The following is a 22,911-nucleotide window of genomic DNA, read 5'->3' on the forward strand; positions in this document are numbered from 1 at the left end:
GGCAGAAAGGCAGAAATTCCCCTTATTTTGGGGCAAAAATGCTGAAATTCCTCTTATTTTGGAGCAAAAATGCAGAAATTCCCTTTATTTTAAGCCAAAAATACAGAAATTACCCTTATTTTAGGGCAAAAAGACTAAATTCCCCCTATTTTGGGGCAAAAAGCTAAATTCCCCTTTTTTTAGGGCAAAAAGGCAGAAATTCTTATTATTTTAGGCAAAAATGCAGAAATTTCCCTTTATTTTCGGCAAAAATGCAGAAATTCCTCTTATTTTGGGCCAAATAGGCAGAAATTTTCCTTATTTTGGAGCAAAAGGATAGAAATTTATCTTATTTTAGGATAAAATTGCAGAAATTTCCCTTATTTTGTGGCAAAAATGCAGAAATTCCCATGATTTTGGGGTAAAAACGCAGAAAATTCCCTTATTTTGGAACAAAATTGCAGAAATTTCCCATATTTTGGGGCAAAATATGCAGTAATGCTTTTAATTTTGGGGCAAAATTCAGAAATTTCACAAATTTTGCGTCAAATTTGCAGAAATTCCCTTTATTTTTGGGCAAAATTGCAGAAATTCCCCATTATTTTGGAGCAAAATTGCAGAAATTCCTTTAAGTTTAGAGCAGAAAGGCAGAAATTCCCCTTCTTTTGGGGCAAAAAGGTAGAAATTCCACTTATTTTGAAGCAAAATTGCATAATTTTCTTTTATTATTGGGCAAAAAGGGAGTAATGCCCCTAATTTAGAGGCAAAAATGCAGAAATTACCCTAATTTTGGGGCAAAATCCAGAAATTCTCCTTATTTGAGGTAAAAATGCAGAAATTTCCATTTTTTTTGGAAAAAATTGCAGAAATTTCGCTTACTTTGTGGCAAAATTGCAGAAATTTCCTTTATCTTGGGACAAAAATGCAGAAATTATCCTTATTTCAGGTCAAAAAGGCATAAATTCTGCTAATTTGGGGGCAAATTGCAGAAATTAAACTTAATTTAGGGAAAAAGACTGAAATTCCTTTTTCTTTGTTCCAAAAAGGCAGAAATTCTTATTTAAGGGCAAAAAGGCAGAAATTCCACTTAATTTTGGGCAAAAATTCAGAAAATTCCCCTATTTGGGGCAAAAAGACAGTAATGCCCCTAATTTTGTGTCAAAAAGACAGAAATTCCCCTAATTTTGGAGCAAAATTGCAGAAAATTCCCTAATTTTGGGGCAAAATATCAGAAATTTCCATAATTTTTTGGCAAAATTGCAGAAATTCCTTTTATTTTGGGGCAAAATTGCAGAAATTCCCCATTATTTTGGAGCAAAATTGCAGAAATTCCCCTTTTATTGAAGCAAAAACGCAGAAATTCCCCTAATTTTGTGGCAAAATTGCAGAAATTCCCCTAATTTTGTGTCAAAATTGCAAAAATTCCCTTTATATTGAGGCAAAAATGCAGAAATTCCACATTATTTTGGAGCAAAATTGCAGAAATTCTCCTTATTTTGGGGCATATAGCCAGAAATTCTCCTTATTTTGGGGCAGAAAGGCAGAAATTCCCCTTATTTTGGGGCAAAAATGCTGAAATTCCTCTTATTTTGGAGCAAAAATGCAGAAATTCCCTTTATTTTAAGCCAAAAATACAGAAATTACCCTTATTTTAGGGCAAAAAGACTAAATTCCCCCTATTTTGGGGCAAAAAGCTAAATCCCCCTTTTTTTAGGGCAAAAAGGCAGAAATTCTTATTATTTTAGGCAAAAATGCAGAAATTTCCCTTTATTTTCGGCAAAAATGCAGAAATTCCTCTTATTTTGGGCCAAATAGGCAGAAATTTTCCTTATTTTGGAGCAAAAGGATAGAAATTTATCTTATTTTAGGATAAAATTGCAGAAATTTCCCTTATTTTGTGGCAAAAATGCAGAAATTCCCATTATTTTGGGGTAAAAACGCAGAAAATTCCCTTATTTTGGAACAAAATTGCAGAAATTTCCCATATTTTGGGGCAAAATATGCAGTAATGCTTTTAATTTTGGGGCAAAATTCAGAAATTTCACAAATTTTGCGTCAAATTTGCAGAAATTCCCTTTATTTTTGGGCAAAATTGCAGAAATTCCCCATTATTTTGGAGCAAAATTGCAGAAATTCCTTTAAGTTTAGAGCAGAAAGGCAGAAATTCCCCTTCTTTTGGGGCAAAAAGGTAGAAATTCCACTTATTTTGAAGCAAAATTGCATAATTTTCTTTTATTATTGGGCAAAAAGGGAGTAATGCCCCTAATTTAGAGGCAAAAATGCAGAAATTACCCTAATTTTGGGGCAAAATCCAGAAATTCTCCTTATTTGAGCTAAAAATGCAGAAATTTCCATTTTTTTGGAAAAAATTGCAGAAATTTCGCTTACTTTGTGGCAAAATTGCAGAAATTTCCTTTATCTTGGGACAAAAATGCAGAAATTATCCTTATTTCAGGTCAAAAAGGCATAAATTCTGCTAATTTGGGGGCAAATTGCAGAAATTAAACTTAATTTAGGGAAAAAGACTGAAATTCCTTTTTCTTTGTTCCAAAAAGGCAGAAATTCTTATTTAAGGGCAAAAAGGCAGAAATTCCACTTAATTTTGGGCAAAAATTCAGAAAATTCCCCTATTTGGGGCAAAAAGACAGTAATGCCCCTAATTTTGTGTCAAAAAGACAGAAATTCCCCTAATTTTGGAGCAAAATTGCAGAAAATTCCCTAATTTTGGGGCAAAATATCAAAAATTTCCATAATTTTTTGGCAAAATTGCAGAAATTCCTTTTATTTTGGGGCAAAATTGCAGAAATTCCCCATTATTTTGGAGCAAAATTGCAGAAATTCCCCTTTTATTGAAGCAAAAACGCAGAAATTCCCCTAATTTTGTGGCAAAATTGCAGAAATTCCCCTAATTTTGTGTCAAAATTGCAAAAATTCCCTTTATATTGAGGCAAAAATGCAGAAATTCCACATTATTTTGGAGCAAAATTGCAGAAATTCTCCTTATTTTGGGGCATATAGCCAGAAATTCTCCTTATTTTGGGGCAGAAAGGCAGAAATTCCCCTTATTTTGGGGCAAAAATGCTGAAATTCCTCTTATTTTGGAGCAAAAATGCAGAAATTCCCTTTATTTTAAGCCAAAAATACAGAAATTACCCTTATTTTAGGGCAAAAAGACTAAATTCCCCCTATTTTGGGGCAAAAAGCTAAATTCCCCTTTTTTTAGGGCAAAAAGGCAGAAATTCTTATTATTTTAGGCAAAAATGCAGAAATTTCCCTTTATTTTCGGCAAAAATGCAGAAATTCCTCTTATTTTGGGCCAAATAGGCAGAAATTTTCCTTATTTTGGAGCAAAAGGATAGAAATTTATCTTATTTTAGGATAAAATTGCAGAAATTTCCCTTATTTTGTGGCAAAAATGCAGAAATTCCCATGATTTTGGGGTAAAAACGCAGAAAATTCCCTTATTTTGGAACAAAATTGCAGAAATTTCCCATATTTTGGGGCAAAATATGCAGTAATGCTTTTAATTTTGGGGCAAAATTCAGAAATTTCACAAATTTTGCGTCAAATTTGCAGAAATTCCCTTTATTTTTGGGCAAAATTGCAGAAATTCCCCATTATTTTGGAGCAAAATTGCAGAAATTCCTTTAAGTTTAGAGCAGAAAGGCAGAAATTCCCCTTCTTTTGGGGCAAAAAGGTAGAAATTCCACTTATTTTGAAGCAAAATTGCATAATTTTCTTTTATTATTGGGCAAAAAGGGAGTAATGCCCCTAATTTAGAGGCAAAAATGCAGAAATTACCCTAATTTTGGGGCAAAATCCAGAAATTCTCCTTATTTGAGGTAAAAATGCAGAAATTTCCATTTTTTTTGGAAAAAATTGCAGAAATTTCGCTTACTTTGTGGCAAAATTGCAGAAATTTCCTTTATCTTGGGACAAAAATGCAGAAATTATCCTTATTTCAGGTCAAAAAGGCATAAATTCTGCTAATTTGGGGGCAAATTGCAGAAATTAAACTTAATTTAGGGAAAAAGACTGAAATTCCTTTTTCTTTGTTCCAAAAAGGCAGAAATTCTTATTTAAGGGCAAAAAGGCAGAAATTCCACTTAATTTTGGGCAAAAATTCAGAAAATTCCCCTATTTGGGGCAAAAAGACAGTAATGCCCCTAATTTTGTGTCAAAAAGACAGAAATTCCCCTAATTTTGGAGCAAAATTGCAGAAAATTCCCTAATTTTGGGGCAAAATATCAGAAATTTCCATAATTTTTTGGCAAAATTGCAGAAATTCCTTTTATTTTGGGGCAAAATTGCAGAAATTCCCCATTATTTTGGAGCAAAATTGCAGAAATTCCCCTTTTATTGAAGCAAAAACGCAGAAATTCCCCTAATTTTGTGGCAAAATTGCAGAAATTCCCCTAATTTTGTGTCAAAATTGCAAAAATTCCCTTTATATTGAGGCAAAAATGCAGAAATTCCACATTATTTTGGAGCAAAATTGCAGAAATTCTCCTTATTTTGGGGCATATAGCCAGAAATTCTCCTTATTTTGGGGCAGAAAGGCAGAAATTCCCCTTATTTTGGGGCAAAAATGCTGAAATTCCTCTTATTTTGGAGCAAAAATGCAGAAATTCCCTTTATTTTAAGCCAAAAATACAGAAATTACCCTTATTTTAGGGCAAAAAGACTAAATTCCCCCTATTTTGGGGCAAAAAGCTAAATCCCCCTTTTTTTAGGGCAAAAAGGCAGAAATTCTTATTATTTTAGGCAAAAATGCAGAAATTTCCCTTTATTTTCGGCAAAAATGCAGAAATTCCTCTTATTTTGGGCCAAATAGGCAGAAATTTTCCTTATTTTGGAGCAAAAGGATAGAAATTTATCTTATTTTAGGATAAAATTGCAGAAATTTCCCTTATTTTGTGGCAAAAATGCAGAAATTCCCATTATTTTGGGGTAAAAACGCAGAAAATTCCCTTATTTTGGAACAAAATTGCAGAAATTTCCCATATTTTGGGGCAAAATATGCAGTAATGCTTTTAATTTTGGGGCAAAATTCAGAAATTTCACAAATTTTGCGTCAAATTTGCAGAAATTCCCTTTATTTTTGGGCAAAATTGCAGAAATTCCCCATTATTTTGGAGCAAAATTGCAGAAATTCCTTTAAGTTTAGAGCAGAAAGGCAGAAATTCCCCTTCTTTTGGGGCAAAAAGGTAGAAATTCCACTTATTTTGAAGCAAAATTGCATAATTTTCTTTTATTATTGGGCAAAAAGGGAGTAATGCCCCTAATTTAGAGGCAAAAATGCAGAAATTACCCTAATTTTGGGGCAAAATCCAGAAATTCTCCTTATTTGAGCTAAAAATGCAGAAATTTCCATTTTTTTGGAAAAAATTGCAGAAATTTCGCTTACTTTGTGGCAAAATTGCAGAAATTTCCTTTATCTTGGGACAAAAATGCAGAAATTATCCTTATTTCAGGTCAAAAAGGCATAAATTCTGCTAATTTGGGGGCAAATTGCAGAAATTAAACTTAATTTAGGGAAAAAGACTGAAATTCCTTTTTCTTTGTTCCAAAAAGGCAGAAATTCTTATTTAAGGGCAAAAAGGCAGAAATTCCACTTAATTTTGGGCAAAAATTCAGAAAATTCCCCTATTTGGGGCAAAAAGACAGTAATGCCCCTAATTTTGTGTCAAAAAGACAGAAATTCCCCTAATTTTGGAGCAAAATTGCAGAAAATTCCCTAATTTTGGGGCAAAATATCAAAAATTTCCATAATTTTTTGGCAAAATTGCAGAAATTCCTTTTATTTTGGGGCAAAATTGCAGAAATTCCCCATTATTTTGGAGCAAAATTGCAGAAATTCCCCTTTTATTGAAGCAAAAACGCAGAAATTCCCCTAATTTTGTGGCAAAATTGCAGAAATTCCCCTAATTTTGTGTCAAAATTGCAAAAATTCCCTTTATATTGAGGCAAAAATGCAGAAATTCCACATTATATTGGAGCAAAATTGCAGAAATTATCCTTATTTTGGGGCATATAGCCAGAAATTCTCCTTATTTTGGGGCAGAAAGGCAGAAATTCCCCTTATTTTGGGGCAAAAATGCTGAAATTCCTCTTATTTTGGAGCAAAAATGCAGAAATTCCCTTTATTTTAAGCCAAAAATACAGAAATTACCCTTATTTTAGGGCAAAAAGACTAAATTCCCCCTATTTTGGGGCAAAAAGCTAAATTCCCCTTTTTTTAGGGCAAAAAGGCAGAAATTCTTATTATTTTAGGCAAAAATGCAGAAATTTCCCTTTATTTTCGGCAAAAATGCAGAAATTCCTCTTATTTTGGGCCAAATAGGCAGAAATTTTCCTTATTTTGGAGCAAAAGGATAGAAATTTATCTTATTTTAGGATAAAATTGCAGAAATTTCCCTTATTTTGTGGCAAAAATGCAGAAATTCCCATTATTTTGGGGTAAAAACGCAGAAAATTCCCTTATTTTGGAACAAAATTGCAGAAATTTCCCATATTTTGGGGCAAAATATGCAGTAATGCTTTTAATTTTGGGGCAAAATTCAGAAATTTCACAAATTTTGCGTCAAATTTGCAGAAATTCCCTTTATTTTTGGGCAAAATTGCAGAAATTCCCCATTATTTTGGAGCAAAATTGCAGAAATTCCTTTAAGTTTAGAGCAGAAAGGCAGAAATTCTCCTTCTTTTGGGGCAAAAAGGTAGAAATTCCACTTATTTTGAAGCAAAATTGCATAATTTTCTTTTATTATTGGGCAAAAAGGGAGTAATGCCCCTAATTTAGAGGCAAAAATGCAGAAATTACCCTAATTTTGGGGCAAAATCCAGAAATTCTCCTTATTTGAGGTAAAAATGCAGAAATTTCCATTTTTTTTGGAAAAAATTGCAGAAATTTCGCTTACTTTGTGGCAAAATTGCAGAAATTTCCTTTATCTTGGGACAAAAATGCAGAAATTATCCTTATTTCAGGTCAAAAAGGCATAAATTCTGCTAATTTGGGGGCAAATTGCAGAAATTAAACTTAATTTAGGGAAAAAGACTGAAATTCCTTTTTCTTTGTTCCAAAAAGGCAGAAATTCTTATTTAAGGGCAAAAAGGCAGAAATTCCACTTAATTTTGGGCAAAAATTCAGAAAATTCCCCTATTTGGGGCAAAAAGACAGTAATGCCCCTAATTTTGTGTCAAAAAGACAGAAATTCCCCTAATTTTGGAGCAAAATTGCAGAAAATTCCCTAATTTTGGGGCAAAATATCAGAAATTTCTATAATTTTTTGGCAAAATTGCAGAAATTCCTTTTATTTTGGGGCAAAATTGCAGAAATTCCCCATTATTTTGGAGCAAAATTGCAGAAATTCCCCTTTTATTGAAGCAAAAACGCAGAAATTCCCCTAATTTTGTGGCAAAATTGCAGAAATTCCCCTAATTTTGTGTCAAAATTGCAAAAATTCCCTTTATATTGAGGCAAAAATGCAGAAATTCCACATTATTTTGGAGCAAAATTGCAGAAATTCTCCTTATTTTGGGGCATATAGCCAGAAATTCTCCTTATTTTGGGGCAGAAAGGCAGAAATTCCCCTTATTTTGGGGCAAAAATGCTGAAATTCCTCTTATTTTGGAGCAAAAATGCAGAAATTCCCTTTATTTTAAGCCAAAAATACAGAAATTACCCTTATTTTAGGGCAAAAAGACTAAATTCCCCCTATTTTGGGGCAAAAAGCTAAATTCCCCTTTTTTTAGGGCAAAAAGGCAGAAATTCTTATTATTTTAGGCAAAAATGCAGAAATTTCCCTTTATTTTCGGCAAAAATGCAGAAATTCCTCTTATTTTGGGCCAAATAGGCAGAAATTTTCCTTATTTTGGAGCAAAAGGATAGAAATTTATCTTATTTTAGGATAAAATTGCAGAAATTTCCCTTATTTTGTGGCAAAAATGCAGAAATTCCCATTATTTTGGGGTAAAAAGGCAGAAAATTCCCTTATTTTGGAACAAAATTGCAGAAATTTCCCATATTTTGGGGCAAAATATGCAGTAATGCTTTTAATTTTGGGGCAAAATTCAGAAATTTCACAAATTTTGGGTCAAATTTGCAGAAATTCCCTTTATTTTTGGGCAAAATTGCAGAAATTCCCCATTATTTTGGAGCAAAATTGCAGAAATTCCTTTAAGTTTAGAGCAGAAAGGCAGAAATTCTCCTTCTTTTGGGGCAAAAAGGTAGAAATTCCACTTATTTTGAAGCAAAATTGCATAATTTTCTTTTATTATTGGGCAAAAAGGGAGTAATGCCCCTAATTTAGAGGCAAAAATGCAGAAATTACCCTAATTTTGGGGCAAAATCCAGAAATTCTCCTTATTTGAGGTAAAAATGCAGAAATTTCCATTTTTTTGGAAAAAATTGCAGAAATTTCGCTTACTTTGTGGCAAAATTGCAGAAATTTCCTTTATCTTGGGACAAAAATGCAGAAATTATCCTTATTTCAGGTCAAAAAGGCAGAAATTCTGCTAATTTGGGGGCAAATTGCAGAAATTAAACGTAATTTAGGGAAAAAGACTGAAATTCCTTTTTCTTTGTTCCAAAAAGGCAGAAATTCTTATTTAAGGGCAAAAAGGCAGAAATTCCACTTAATTTTGGGCAAAAATTCAGAAAATTCCCCTATTTGGGGCAAAAAGACAGTAATGCCCCTAATTTTGTGTCAAAAAGACAGAAATTCCCCTAATTTTGGAGCAAAATTGCAGAAAATTCCCTAATTTTGGGGCAAAATATCAGAAATTTCCATAATTTTTTGGCAAAATTGCAGAAATTCCTTTTATTTTGGGGCAAAATTGCAGAAATTCCCCATTATTTTGGAGCAAAATTGCAGAAATTCCTCTTTTATTGAAGCAAAAACGCAGAAATTCCCCTAATTTTGTGGCAAAATTGCAGAAATTCCCCTAATTTTGTGTCAAAATTGCAAAAATTCCCTTTATTTTGAGGCAAAAATGCAGAAATTCCACATTATTTTGGAGCAAAATTGCAGAAATTCTCCTTATTTTGGGGCATATAGCCAGAAATTCTCCTTATTTTGGGGCAGAAAGGCAGAAATTCCCCTTATTTTGGGGCAAAAATGCTGAAATTCCTCTTATTTTGGGGCAAAAATGCAGAAATTTTCCTTATTTTAGGGCAAAAAGACAGAAATTCTCCTTATTTTAAGCCAAAAATACAGAAATCACTCTTATTTTAGGCCAAAAAGATTAATTCCCCTTTTTTGGGGGCAAAAAGGCAGAAATTCCCCTTATTTTAGAGCAAAAAGGCAGATATTCCCCTAATTTTGAGGCAAAAAGGCAGAAATTCTACTTATTTTGAGGGAAAATGCTGAAATTTCCCTTATTTTAGAGCAAAAATGCAGAAATTTTTCTTATTTTAGGGCAAAAAGACAGAAAAACTCCTCATTTCAGGGCAAAAATACAGAAATTCCCCTTATTTTGGGGCAAAAATGCAGAAATTCCCTTTATTTTAAGCCAAAAATACAGAAATTACCCTTATTTTTGGGCAAAAAGACTAAATTCCCCCTATTTTGGGACAAAAAGCTAAATTCCCCTTTTTTTAGGGCAAAAAGGCAGAAATTCTTATTATTTTAGGCAAAAATGCAGAAATTTCCCTTTATTTTCGGCAAAAATGCAGAAATTCCTCTTATTTTGGGCCAAATAGGCAGAAATTTTCCTTATTTTGGAGCAAAAGGATAGAAATTTATCTTATTTTAGGATAAAATTGCAGAAATTTCCCTTATTTTGTGGCAAAAATGCAGAAATTCCCATTATTTTGGGGTAAAAACGCAGAAAATTCCCTTATTTTGGAACAAAATTGCAGAAATTTCCCATATTTTGGGGCAAAATATGCAGTAATGCTTTTAATTTTGGGGCAAAATTCAGAAATTTGACAAATTTTGGGTCAAATTTGCAGAAATTCCCTTTATTTTTGGGCAAAATTGCAGAAATTCCCCATTATTTTGGAGCAAAATTGCAGAAATTCCTTTAAGTTTAGAGCAGAAAGGCAGAAATTCCCCTTCTTTTGGGGCAAAAAGGTAGAAATTCCACTTATTTTGAAGCAAAATTGCATAATTTTCTTTTATTATTGGGCAAAAAGGCAGTAATGTCCCTAATTTAGAGGCAAAAATGCAGAAATTACCCTAATTTTGGGGCAAAATCCAGAAATTCTCCTTATTTGAGGTAAAAATGCAGAAATTTCCATTTTTTTGGAAAAAATTGCAGAAATTTCGCTTACTTTGTGGCAAAATTGCAGAAATTTCCTTTATCTTGGGACAAAAATGCAGAAATTATCCTTATTTCAGGTCAAAAAGGCAGAAATTCCGCTAATTTGGGGGCAAATTGCAGAAATTAAACTTAATTTAGGGAAAAAGACTGAAATTCCTTTTTCTTTGTTCCAAAAAGGCAGAAATTCTTATTTAAGGGCAAAAAGGCAGAAATTCCACTTAATTTTGGGCAAAAATTCAGAAAATTCCCCTATTTGGGGCAAAAAGACAGTAATGCCCCTAATTTTGTGTCAAAAAGACAGAAATTCCCCTAATTTTGGAGCAAAATTGCAGAAAATTCCCTAATTTTGGGGCAAAATATCAGAAATTTCCATAATTTTTTGGCAAAATTGCAGAAATTCCTTTTATTTTGGGGCAAAATTGCAGAAATTCCCCATTATTTTGGAGCAAAATTGCAGAAATTCCCCTTTTATTGAAGCAAAAACGCAGAAATTCCCCTAATTTTGTGGCAAAATTGCAGAAATTCCCCTAATTTTGTGTCAAAATTGCAAAAATTCCCTTTATATTGAGGCAAAAATGCAGAAATTCCACATTATTTTGGAGCAAAATTGCAGAAATTCTCCTTATTTTGGGGCATATAGCCAGAAATTCTCCTTATTTTGGGGCAGAAAGGCAGAAATTCCCCTTATTTTGGGGCAAAAATGCTGAAATTCCTCTTATTTTGGAGCAAAAATGCAGAAATTCCCTTTATTTTAAGCCAAAAATACAGAAATTACCCTTATTTTAGGGCAAAAAGACTAAATTCCCCCTATTTTGGGGCAAAAAGCTAAATTCCCCTTTTTTTAGGGCAAAAAGGCAGAAATTCTTATTATTTTAGGCAAAAATGCAGAAATTTCCCTTTATTTTCGGCAAAAATGCAGAAATTCCTCTTATTTTGGGCCAAATAGGCAGAAATTTTCCTTATTTTGGAGCAAAAGGATAGAAATTTATCTTATTTTAGGATAAAATTGCAGAAATTTCCCTTATTTTGTGGCAAAAATGCAGAAATTCCCATTATTTTGGGGTAAAAAGGCAGAAAATTCCCTTATTTTGGAACAAAATTGCAGAAATTTCCCATATTTTGGGGCAAAATATGCAGTAATGCTTTTAATTTTGGGGCAAAATTCAGAAATTTCACAAATTTTGGGTCAAATTTGCAGAAATTCCCTTTATTTTTGGGCAAAATTGCAGAAATTCCCCATTATTTTGGAGCAAAATTGCAGAAATTCCTTTAAGTTTAGAGCAGAAAGGCAGAAATTCCCCTTCTTTTGGGGCAAAAAGGTAGAAATTCCACTTATTTTGAAGCAAAATTGCATAATTTTCTTTTATTATTGGGCAAAAAGGGAGTAATGCCCCTAATTTAGAGGCAAAAATGCAGAAATTACCCTAATTTTGGGGCAAAATCCAGAAATTCTCCTTATTTGAGGTAAAAATGCAGAAATTTCCATTTTTTTGGAAAAAATTGCAGAAATTTCGCTTACTTTGTGGCAAAATTGCAGAAATTTCCTTTATCTTGGGACAAAAATGCAGAAATTATCCTTATTTCAGGTCAAAAAGGCAGAAATTCTGCTAATTTGGGGGCAAATTGCAGAAATTAAACGTAATTTAGGGAAAAAGACTGAAATTCCTTTTTCTTTGTTCCAAAAAGGCAGAAATTCTTATTTAAGGGCAAAAAGGCAGAAATTCCACTTAATTTTGGGCAAAAATTCAGAAAATTCCCCTATTTGGGGCAAAAAGACAGTAATGCCCCTAATTTTGTGTCAAAAAGACAGAAATTCCCCTAATTTTGGAGCAAAATTGCAGAAAATTCCCTAATTTTGGGGCAAAATATCAGAAATTTCCATAATTTATTGGCAAAATTGCAGAAATTCCTTTTATTTTGGGGCAAAATTGCAGAAATTCCCCATTATTTTGGAGCAAAATTGCAGAAATTCCCCTTTTATTGAAGCAAAAACGCAGAAATTCCCCTAATTTTGTGGCAAAATTGCAGAAATTCCTCTAATTTTGTGTCAAAATTGCAAAAATTCCCTTTATATTGAGGCAAAAATGCAGAAATTCCACATTATTTTGGAGCAAAATTGCAGAAATTCTCCTTATTTTGGGGCATATAGCCAGAAATTCTCCTTATTTTGGGGCAGAAAGGCAGAAATTCCCCTTATTTTGGGGCAAAAATGCTGAAATTCCTCTTATTTTGGAGCAAAAATGCAGAAATTTTCCTTATTTTAGGGCAAAAAGACAGAAATTCTCCTTATTTTAAGCCAAAAATACAGAAATCACTCTTATTTTAGGCCAAAAAGATTAATTCCCCTTTTTTTGGGGCAAAAAGGCAGAAATTCCCCTTATTTTAGAGCAAAAAGGCAGATATTCCCCTAATTTTGGGGCAAAAAGGCAGAAATTCTACTTATTTTGAGGGAAAAGTCTGAAATTTCCCTTATTTTGGAGCAAAAATGCAGAAATTTTTCTGATTTTAGGGCAAAAAGACAGAAAAACTCCTCATTTCAGGGCAAAAATACAGAAATTCCCCTTATTTTGGGGCCAAAATGCAGAAATTCCCTTTATTTTAAGCCAAAAATACAGAAATTACCCTTATTTTAGGGCAAAAAGACTAAATTCCCCCTATTTTGGGGCAAAAAGCTAAATTCCCCTTCTTTTAGGGCAAAAGGGCAGATATTCTTATTATTTTGGGCAAAAATGCAGAAATTTCCCTTTATTTTCGACAAAAATGCAGAAATTCCTCTTATTTTGGGCCAAATAGGCAGAAATTTTCCTTATTTTGGAGCAAAAGGATAGAAATTTATCTTATTTTAGGATAAAATTGCAGAAATTTCCTTTATTTTGTGGCAAAAATGCAGAAATTCCCATTATTTTAGGGTAAAAAGGCAGAAATTTCCCTTATTTTGGAACAAAATTGCAGAAATTTCCCATATTTTGGGGCAAAATATGCAGTAATGCTTTTAATTTTGGGGCAAAATTCAGAAATTTCACAAATTTTGGGTCAAATTTGCAGAAATTCCCTTTATTTTTGGGCAAAATTGCAGAAATTCCCCATTATTTTGGAGCAAAATTGCAAAAATTCCTTTAAGTTTAGAGCAGAAAGGCAGAAATTCCCCTTCTTTTGGGGCAAAAAGGTAGAAATTCCACTTATTTTGAAGCAAAATTGCATAATTTTCTTTTATTATTGGGCAAAAAGGGAGTAATGCCCCTAATTTAGAGGCAAAAATGCAGAAATTACCCTAATTTTGGGGCAAAATCCAGAAATTCTCCTTATTTGAGGTAAAAATGCAGAAATTTCCATTTTTTTGGAAAAAATTGCAGAAATTTCGCTTACTTTGTGGCAAAATTGCAGAAATTTCCTTTATCTTGGGACAAAAATGCAGAAATTATCCTTATTTCAGGTCAAAAAGGCAGAAATTCTGCTAATTTGGGGGCAAATTGCAGAAATTAAACTTCATTTAGGGAAAAAGACTGAAATTCCTTTTTCTTTGTTCCAAAAAGGCAGAAATTCTTATTTAAGGGCAAAAAGGCAGAAATTCCACTTAATTTTGGGCAAAAATTCAGAAAATTCCCCTATTTGGGGCAAAAAGACAGTAATGCCCCTAATTTTGTGTCAAAAAGACAGAAATTCCCCTAATTTTGGAGCAAAATTGCAGAAAATTCCCTAATTTTGGGGCAAAATATCAGAAATTTCCATAATTTTTTGGCAAAATTGCAGAAATTCCTTTTATTTTGGGGCAAAATTGCAGAAATTCCCCATTATTTTGGAGCAAAATTGCAGAAATTCCTCTTTTATTGAAGCAAAAACGCAGAAATTCCCCTAATTTTGTGGCAAAATTGCAGAAATTCCCCTAATTTTGTGTCAAAATTGCAAAAATTCCCTTTATATTGAGGCAAAAATGCAGAAATTCCACATTATTTTGGAGCAAAATTGCAGAAATTCTCCTTATTTTGGGGCATATAGCCAGAAATTCTCCTTATTTTGGGGCAGAAAGGCAGAAATTCCCCTTATTTTGGGGCAAAAATGCTGAAATTCCTCTTATTTTGGAGCAAAAATGCAGAAATTCCCTTTATTTTAAGCCAAAAATACAGAAATTACCCTTATTTTAGGGCAAAAAGACTAAATCCCCCCTATTTTGGGGCAAAAAGCTAAATTCCCCTTTTTTAGGGCAAAAAGGCAGAAATTCTTATTATTTTAGGCAAAAATGCAGAAATTTCCCTTTATTTTCGGCAAAAATTCAGAAATTCCTCTTATTTTGGGCCAAATAGGCAGAAATTTTCCTTATTTTGGAGCAAAAGGATAGAAATTTATCTTATTTTAGGATAAAATTGCAGAAATTTCCCTTATTTTGTGGCAAAAATGCAGAAATTCCCATTATTTTGGGGTAAAAAGGCAGAAAATTCCCTTATTTTGGAACAAAATTGCAGAAATTTCCCATATTTTGGGGCAAAATATGCAGTAATGCTATTAATTTGGGGCAAAATTCAGAAATTTCACAAATTTTGGGTCAAATTTGCAGAAATTCCCTTTATTTTTGGGCAAAATTGCAGAAATTCCCCATTATTTTGGAGCAAAATTGCAGAAATTCCTTTAAGTTTAGAGCAGAAAGGCAGAAATTCCCCTTCTTTTGGGGCAAAAAGGTAGAAATTCCACTTATTTTGAAGCAAAATTGCATAATTTTCTTTTATTATTGGGCAAAAAGGGAGTAATGCCCCTAATTTAGAGGCAAAAATGCAGAAATTACCCTAATTTTGGGGCAAAATCCAGAAATTCTCCTTATTTGAGGTAAAAATGCAGAAATTTCCATTTTTTTGGAAAAAATTGCAGAAATTTCGCTTACTTTGTGGCAAAATTGCAGAAATTTCCTTTATCTTGGGACAAAAATGCAGAAATTATCCTTATTTCAGGTCAAAAAGGCATAAATTCTGCTAATTTGGGGGCAAATTGCAGAAATTAAACGTAATTTAGGGAAAAAGACTGAAATTCCTTTTTCTTTGTTCCAAAAAGGCAGAAATTCTTATTTAAGGGCAAAAAGGCAGAAATTCCACTTAATTTTGGGCAAAAATTCAGAAAATTCCCCTATTTGGGGCAAAAAGACAGTAATGCCCCTAATTTTGTGTCAAAAAGACAGAAATTCCCCTAATTTTGGAGCAAAATTGCAGAAAATTCCCTAATTTTGGGGCAAAATATCAGAAATTTCCATAATTTTATGGCAAAATTGCAGAAATTCCTTTTATTTTGGGGCAAAATTGCAGAAATTCCCTATTATTTTGGAGCAAAATTGCAGAAATTCCCCTTTTATTGAAGCAAAAACGCAGAAATTCCCCTAATTTTGTGGCAAAATTGCAGAAATTCCCCTAATTTTGTGTCAAAATTGCAAAAATTCCCTTTATTTTGAGGCAAAAATGCAGAAATTCCACATTATTTTGGAGCAAAATTGCAGAAATTCTCCTTATTTTGGGGCATATAGCCAGAAATTCTCCTTATTTTGGGGCAGAAAGGCAGAAATTCCCCTTATTTTGGGGCAAAAATGCTAAAATTCCTCTTATTTTGGAGCAAAAATGCAGAAATTTTCCTTATTTTAGGGCAAAAAGACAGAAATTCTCCTTATTTTAAGCCAAAAATACAGAAATCACTCTTATTTTAGGCCAAAAAGATTAATTCCCCTTTTTTGGGGGCAAAAAGGCAGAAATTCCCCTTATTTTAGAGCAAAAAGGCAGATATTCCCCTAATTTTGAGGCAAAAAGGCAGAAATTCTACTTATTTTGAGGGAAAATGCTGAAATTTCCCTTATTTTGGAGCAAAAATGCAGAAATTTTTCTTATTTTAGGGCAAAAAGACAGAAAAACTCCTCATTTCAGGGCAAAAATACAGAAATTCCCCTTATTTTGGGGCAAAAATGCAGAAATTCCCTTTATTTTAAGCCAAAAATACAGAAATTACCCTTATTTTAGGGCAAAAAGACTAAATTCCCCCTATTTTGGGGCAAAAAGCTAAATTCCCCTTTTTTTAGGGCAAAAAGGCAGAAATTCTTATTATTTTAGGCAAAAATGCAGAAATTTCCCTTTATTTTCGGCAAAAATGCAGAAATTCCTCTTATTTTGGGCCAAATAGGCAGAAATTTTCCTTATTTTGGAGCAAAAGGATAGAAATTTATCTTATTTTAGGATAAAATTGCAGAAATTTCCCTTATTTTGTGGCAAAAATGCAGAAATTCCCATTATTTTGGGGTAAAAACGCAGAAAATTCCCTTATTTTGGAACAAAATTGCAGAAATTTCCCATATTTTGGGGCAAAATATGCAGTAATGCTTTTAATTTTGGGGCAAAATTCAGAAATTTCACAAATTTTGGGTCAAATTTGCAGAAATTCCCTTTATTTTTGGGCAAAATTGCAGAAATTCCCCATTATTTTGGAGCAAAATTGCAGAAATTCCTTTAAGTTTAGAGCAGAAAGGCAGAAATTCCCCTTCTTTTGGGGCAAAAAGGTAGAAATTCCACTTATTTTGAAGCAAAATTGCATAATTTTCTTTTATTATTGGGCAAAAAGGGAGTAATGTCCCTAATTTAGAGGCAAAAATGCAGAAATTACCCTAATTTTGGGGCAAAATCCAGAAATTCTCCTTATTTGAGGTAAAAATGCAGAAATTTCCATTTTTTTGGAAAAAATTGCAGAAATTTCGCTTACTTTGTGGCAAAATTGCAGAAATTTCCTTTATCTTGGGACAAAAAAGCAGAAATTATCCTTATTTCAGGTCAAAAAGGCAGAAATTCTTCTAATTTGGGGGCAAATTGCAGAAATTAAACTTAATTTAGGGAAAAAGACTGAAATTCCTTTTTCTTTGTTCCAAAAAGGCAGAAATTCTTATTTAAGGGCAAAAAGGCAGAAATTCCACTTAATTTTGGGCAAAAATTCAGAAAATTCCCCTATTTGGGGCAAAAAGACAGTAATGCCCCTAATTTTGTGTCAAAAAGACAGAAATTCCCCTAATTTTGGAGCAAAATTGCAGAAAATTCCCTAATTTTGGGGCAAAATATCAGAAATTTCCATAATTTTTTGGCAAAATTGCAGAAATTCCTTTTATTTTGGGGCAAAATTGCAGAAATTCCCCATTATTTTGGAGCAAAATTGCAGAAATTCCTCTTTTATTGAAGCAAAAACGCAGAAATTCCCCTAATTTTGTGGCAAAATTGCAGAAATTCCCCTAATTTTGTGTCAAAATTGCAAAAATTCCCTTTATATTGAGGCAAAAATGCAGAAATTCCACATTATTATGGAGCAAAATTGCAGAAATTCTCCTTATTTTGGGGCATATAGCCAGAAATTCTCCTTATTTTGGGGCAGAAAGGCAGAAATTCCCCTTATTTTGGGGCAAAAATGCTAAAATTCCTCTTATTTTGGAGCAAAAATGCAGAAATTTTCCTTATTTTAGGGCAAAAAGACAGAAATTCTCCTTATTTTAAGCCAAAAATACAGAAATCACTCTTATTTTAGGCCAAAAAGATTAATTCCCCTTTTTTTGGGGCAAAAAGGCAGAAATTCCCTTAATTTTAGAGCAAAAAGGCAGATATTCCCCTAATTTTGGGGCAAAAAGGCAGAAATTCTACTTATTTTGAGGGAAAATGTTGAAATTTCCCTTATTTTGGAGCAAAAATGCAGAAATTTTTCTTATTTTAGGCCAAAAAGACAGAAAAACTCCTCATTTCAGGGCAAAAATACAGAAATTCCCCTTATTTTGGGGCCAAAATGCAGAAATTCCCTTTATTTTAAGCCAAAAATACAGAAATTACCCTTATTTTAGGGCAAAAAGACTAAATTCCCCCTATTTTGGGGCAAAAAGCTAAATTCCCCTTCTTTTAGGGCAAAAAGGCAGATATTCTTATTATTTTGGGCAAAAATGCAGAAATTTCCCTTTATTTTCGACAAAAATGCAGAAATTCCTCTTATCTTGGGCCAAATAGGCAGAAATTTTCCTTATTTTGAGCAAAAGGATAGAAATTTATCTTATTTTAGGATAAAATTGCAGAAATTTCCTTTATTTTGTGGCAAAAATGCAGAAATTCCCATTATTTTAGGGTAAAAAGGCAGAAATTTCTTTTATTTTGGAACAAAATTGCAGAAATTTCCCATATTTTGGGGCAAAATATGCAGTAATGCTTTTAATTTTGGGGCAAAATTCAGAAATTTCACAAATTTTGGGTCAAATTTGCAGAAATTCCCTTTATTTTTGGGCAAAATTGCAGAAATTCCCCATTATTTTGGCGCAAAATTGCAATAATTCCTTTAAGTTTAGAGCAGAAAGGCAGAAATTCCCCTTCTTTTGGGGCAAAAAGGTAGAAATTCCACTTATTTTGAAGCAAAATTGCATAATTTTCTTTTATTATTGGGCAAAAAGGGAGTAATGTCCCTAATTTAGAGGCAAAAATGCAGAAATTACCCTAATTTTGGGGCAAAATCCAGAAATTCTCCTTATTTGAGGTAAAAATGCAGAAATTTCCATTTTTTTGGAAAAAATTGCAGAAATTTCGCTTACTTTGTGGCAAAATTGCAGAAATTTCTTTTATCTTGGGACAAAAATGCAGAAATTATCCTTATTTCAGGTCAAAAAGGCAGAAATTCTGCTAATTTGGGGGCAAATTGCAGAAATTAAACTTAATTTAGGGAAAAAGACTGAAATTCCTTTTTCTTTGTTCCAAAAAGGCAGAAATTCTTATTTAAGGGCAAAAATGCAGAAATTCCACTTAATTTTGGGCAAAAATTCAGAAAATTCCCCTATTTGGGGCAAAAAGACAGTAATGCCCCTAATTTTGTGTCAAAAAGACAGAAATTCCCCTAATTTTGGAGCAAAATTGCAGAAAATTCCCTAATTTTTGGGCAAAATATCAGAAATTTCCATAATTTTTTGGCAAAATTGCAGAAATTCCTTTTATTTTGGGGCAAAATTGCAGAAATTCCCCATTATTTTGGAGCAAAATTGCAGAAATTCCTCTTTTATTGAAGCAAAAACGCAGAAATTCCCCTAATTTTGTGGCAAAATTGCAGAAATTCCCCTAATTTTGTGTCAAAATTGCAAAAATTGCCTTTATTTTGAGGCAAAAATGCAGAAATTCCACATTATTTTGGAGCAAAATTGCAGAAATTCTCCTTATTTTGGGGCATATAGCCAGAAATTCTCCTTATTTTGGGGCAGAAAGGCAGAAATTCCCCTTATTTTGGGGCAAAAATGCTGAAATTCCTCTTATTTTGGAGCAAAAATGCAGAAATTTTCCTTATTTTAGGGCAAAAAGACAGAAATTCTCCTTATTTTAAGCCAAAAATACAGAAATCACTCTTATTTTAGGCCAAAAAGATTAATTCCCCTTTTTTTGGGGCAAAAAGGCAGAAATTCCCCTTATTTTAGAGTAAAAAGGCAGATATTCCCCTAATTTTGGGGCAAAAAGGCAGAAATTCTACTTATTTTGAGGGAAAATGCTGAAATTTCCCTTATTTTGGAGCAAAAATGCAGAAATTTTTCTTATTTTAGGGCAAAAAGACAGAAAAACTCCTCATTTCAGGGCAAAAATACAGAAATTCCCCTTATTTTGGGGCCAAAATGCAGAAATTCCCTTTATTTTAAGCCAAAAATACAGAAATTACCCTTATTTTAGGGCAAAAAGACTAAATTCCCCCTATTTTGGGGCAAAAAGCTAAATTTCCCTTTTTTTAGGGCAAAAAGGCAGAAATTCTTATTATTTTAGGCAAAAATTCAGAAATTTCCCTTTATTTTCGGCAAAAATGCAGAAATTCCTCTTATTTTGGGCCAAATAGGCAGAAATTTTCCTTATTTTGGAGCAAAAGGATAGAAATTTATCTTATTTTAGGATAAAATTGAAGAAATTTCCCTTATTTTGTGGCAAAAATGCAGAAATTCCCATTATTTTGGGGTAAAAACGCAGAAAATTCCCTTATTTTGGAACAAAATTGCAGAAATTTCCCATATTTTGGGGCAAAATATGCAGTAATGCTTTTAATTTTGGGGCAAAATTCAGAAATTTCACAAATTTTGGGTCAAATTTGCAGAAATTCCCTTTATTTTTGGGCAAAATTGCAGAAATTCCCCATTATTTTGGAGCAAAATTCAGAAATTCCTTTAAGTTTAGAGCAGAAAGGCAGAAATTCCCCTTCTTTTGGGGCAAAAAGGTAGAAATTCCACTTATTTTGAAGCAAAATTGCATAATTATCTTTTATTATTGGGCAAAAAGTGAGTAATGCCCCTAATTTAGAGGCAAAAATGCAGAAATTACCCTAATTTTGGGGCAAAATCCAGAAATTCTCCTTATTTGAGGTAAAAATGCAGAAATTTCCATTTTTTTTGGAAAAAATTGCAGAAATTTCGCTTACTTTGTGGCAAAATTGCAGAAATTTCCTTTATCTTGGGACAAAAATGCAGAAATTATCCTTATTTCAGGTCAAAAAGGCAGAAATTCCGCTAATTTGGGGGCAAATTGCAGAAATTAAACTTAATTTAGGGAAAAAGATTGAAATTCCTTTTTCTTTGTTCCAAAAAGGCAGAAATTCTTATTTAAGGGCAAAAAGGCAGAAATACCACTTAATTTTGGGCAAAAATTCAGAAAATTCCCCTATTTGGGGCAAAAAGACAGTAATGCCCCTAATTTTGTGTCAAAAAGACAGAAATTCCCCTAATTTTGGAGCAAAATTGCAGAAAATTCCCTAATTTTGGGGCAAAATATCAGAAATTTCCATAATTTTTTGGCAAAATTGCAGAAATTCCTTTTATTTTGGGGCAAAATTGCAGAAATTCCCCATTATTTTGGAGCAAAATTGCAGAAATTCCTCTTTTATTGAAGCAAAAACGCAGAAATTCCCCTAATTTTGTGGCAAAATTGCAGAAATTCCCCTAATTTTGTGTCAAAATTGCAAAAATTCCCTTTATTTTGAGGCAAAAATGCAGAAATTCCACATTATTTTGGAGCAAAATTGCAGAAATTCTCCTTATTTTGGGGCATATAGCCAGAAATTCTCCTTATTTTGGGGCAGAAAGGCAGAAATTCCCCTTATTTTGGGGCAAAAATGCTGAAATTCCTCTTATTTTGGAGCTAAAATGCAGAAATTTTCCTTATTTTAGGGCAAAAAGACAGAAATTCTCCTTATTTTAAGCCAAAAATACTGAAATCACTCTTATTTTAGGCCAAAAAGATTAATTCCCCTTTTTTTGGGGCAAAAAGGCAGAAATTCCCCTTATTTTAGAGCAAAAAGGCAGATATTCCCCTAATTTTGGGGCAAAAAGGCAGAAATTCTACTTATTTTGAGGGAAAATGCTGAAATTTCTCTTATTTTGGAGCAAAAATGCAGAAATTTTTCTTATTTTAGGGCAAAAAGACAGAAAAACTCCTCATTTCAGGGCAAAAATACAGAAATTCCCCTTATTTTGGGGCAAAAATGCAGAAATTCCCTTTATTTTAAGCCAAAAATACAGAAATTACCCTTATTTTAGGGCAAAAAGACTAAATTCCCCCTATTTTGGGGCAAAAAGCTAAATTTCCCTTTTTTTAGGGCAAAAAGGCAGAAATTCTTATTATTTTAGGCAAAAATTCAGAAATTTCCCTTTATTTTCGGCAAAAATGCAGAAATTCCTCTTATTTTGGGCCAAATAGGCAGAAATTTTCCTTATTTTGGAGCAAAAGGATAGAAATTTATCTTATTTTAGGATAAAATTGAAGAAATTTCCCTTATTTTGTGGCAAAAATGCAGAATTCCCATTATTTTGGGGTAAAAACGCAGAAAATTCCCTTATTTTGGAACAAAATTGCAGAAATTTCCCATATTTTGGGGCAAAATATGCAGTAATGCTTTTAATTTTGGGGCAAAATTCAGAAATTTCACAAATTTTGGGTCAAATTTGCAGAAATTCCCTTTATTTTTGGGCAAAATTGCAGAAATTCCCCATTATTTTGGAGCAAAATTCAGAAATTCCTTTAAGTTTAGAGCAGAAAGGCAGAAATTCCCCTTCTTTTGGGGCAAAAAGGTAGAAATTCCACTTATTTTGAAGCAAAATTGCATAATTATCTTTTATTATTGGGCAAAAAGTGAGTAATGCCCCTAATTTAGAGGCAAAAATGCAGAAATTACCCTAATTTTGGGGCAAAATCCAGAAATTCTCCTTATTTGAGGTAAAAATGCAGAAATTTCCATTTTTTTTGGAAAAAATTGCAGAAATTTCGCTTACTTTGTGGCAAAATTGCAGAAATTTCCTTTATCTTGGGACAAAAATGCAGAAATTATCCTTATTTCAGGTCAAAAAGGCAGAAATTCCGCTAATTTGGGGGCAAATTGCAGAAATTAAACTTAATTTAGGGAAAAAGATTGAAATTCCTTTTTCTTTGTTCCAAAAAGGCAGAAATTCTTATTTAAGGGCAAAAAGGCAGAAATACCACTTAATTTTGGGCAAAAATTCAGAAAATTCCCCTATTTGGGGCAAAAAGACAGTAATGCCCCTAATTTTGTGTCAAAAAGACAGAAATTCCCCTAATTTTGGAGCAAAATTGCAGAAAATTCCCTAATTTTGGGGCAAAATATCAGAAATTTCCATAATTTTTTGGCAAAATTGCAGAAATTCCTTTTATTTTGGGGCAAAAT

The sequence above is a fragment of the Micromys minutus genome (genome assembly GCF_963924665.1).
Source record: "Micromys minutus genome assembly, contig: SCAFFOLD_43, whole genome shotgun sequence".
NCBI classification, from domain to species: domain Eukaryota; kingdom Metazoa; phylum Chordata; class Mammalia; order Rodentia; family Muridae; genus Micromys; species Micromys minutus.